The sequence below is a fragment of the Capsicum annuum genome, chromosome 9, assembly GCF_002878395.1.
Source record: "Capsicum annuum cultivar UCD-10X-F1 chromosome 9, UCD10Xv1.1, whole genome shotgun sequence".
Lineage (NCBI taxonomy): Eukaryota > Viridiplantae > Streptophyta > Magnoliopsida > Solanales > Solanaceae > Capsicum > Capsicum annuum.
In genome coordinates this window covers 104,904,932-104,905,541 of record NC_061119.1, presented here as the reverse complement: position 1 = coordinate 104,905,541, position 610 = coordinate 104,904,932, and positions in this window count along the sequence as shown.

The window sequence follows — 610 nt, the reverse complement described above, 5'->3', positions numbered from 1 at the left end:
AATGGAATTCAAAAACTAAAGTAAAGTAAACAATGCAGAAAATAAATGGTTTGGACAATTAATAATATTGAAACCTGGGGTTAAAGCACTACAACCAATAATACTATGCTATTGAAATTCATTATTTAAGTTACTTATCTTGGTTGTTGATTCACAGGGTTGATTTTATGATCATGGTCTCCCAACCTCTAACCACCTATTTAACATAGACCCACATCTACATTGTTGAGTTGGGATATTAGAAGTAAGATAAACGTATTTATATTTCATCCCATAGTGAACCAAGTAGGGCTTCCAGGTATATCCCTATCCTAGACATCAATTAAAATCCATTATTTTATAAAAGAATAAGAACCCTACTCTATTTAGCCCCAAATCCTATCCTCTTGTTCCCCCTCCCAGGCTCACAAGCCAACGAGAGATGTATTCTAAGGTTAGATACTCCTTAAAATAGTTAAAACAAGGATAATTTAACAACCTAATATTCTAATCAATCCAAATAAACTCAATTAAAAGCAATGGTAGTCATGTTCTTTGCCTTAACCCTGGAAAGTGGGCTTTAGCCACCAATGGACATAACCATAAACATGTTGAATGAATACATGAAATA